Raw genomic sequence first — 1,013 nt, 5'->3', positions numbered from 1 at the left:
TCTGTGTTCTCTTCTAGCTCATTAAACTTCTTGAAGGCAATGTATTAATCCATTCTCTGTCACTGATAACAGAATAAAGCTAGGTAATGTATTAAAAAACAGAATTTATATCCTACAGTTTTGGAGGCCAGGATACAAGGTCCAGGGGCCACATCTGGTGAGCACCTTCTCCTTGGTGGGGACGCTCTACAGAGTCCTGTGGTGATGCAGCCAATCACATGGCAGGAATGACAAGAGCACACTGTGAGCATGTAACACTCTGCAATGACAAAAACAAGGAAGAAGTAGAGCTGTGACATGCACCCTGCATAGGAGATGATGTTCTTCTCCCACACGAAGTTCACCCACATTTAAGGGGTAATGATGGAGGAATAGCAGAGATCCACAGGTGACAAACTGCTGAGGAAGTAGTACATAGGGGTGTGAGAATTTACACAAATCAGGGTGAATATTCCCAGGTTCCCCACCATGGCGGCTGAGTAGATCTCTAGGAAGAGCAAGGAGAAGGGGAGCTGGAGCTCTGGCTAAGTCATTAATCCCCCCACAAATGAACTCTGTCACCGTGGAGTGTTATTCTGCAGCCATTCTCCTTTAATTGGAAGCCCTGTGGGGGGAAGAGAGAAGAGCCTAAGAAAGACTGTACACGGTCCGTTCAGTGAGGTTAGGTATAAGCATCTGCTCATGTGTGAGCACTCTTAAACTTTTTTCTTATTGTTTATCTCCTCATTCCTTATGTTTTCTAGAATTCAGACAACTTGAAGTGTTTTGGAAATCATGAAGGTGAGAAAAAGTCCAACCTGGATCTTTTGTCATCCTCATATTCTTTAAGTGCCCTAGAGGTAACTACTAGCACATTTTATCTCTTGGGGTTAGAGGTGTATTTTGGCCCATAAATGGAATATTCCTTGTTATCTATGCAGTCCCAAAATATTACCCAGAAAATGAAAACATGAGGTCAATGTATCTTTAATCCAGGTAGTGTGGGATGGTAGTTAAAGCCCTACCACTTGGGC

The sequence above is a fragment of the Galeopterus variegatus genome, unplaced genomic scaffold, assembly GCF_000696425.1.
Source record: "Galeopterus variegatus unplaced genomic scaffold, G_variegatus-3.0.2 Scaffold3977, whole genome shotgun sequence".
NCBI classification, from domain to species: Eukaryota; Metazoa; Chordata; class Mammalia; order Dermoptera; family Cynocephalidae; genus Galeopterus; species Galeopterus variegatus.
Note: the sequence above shows the minus strand (reverse complement) of the source record.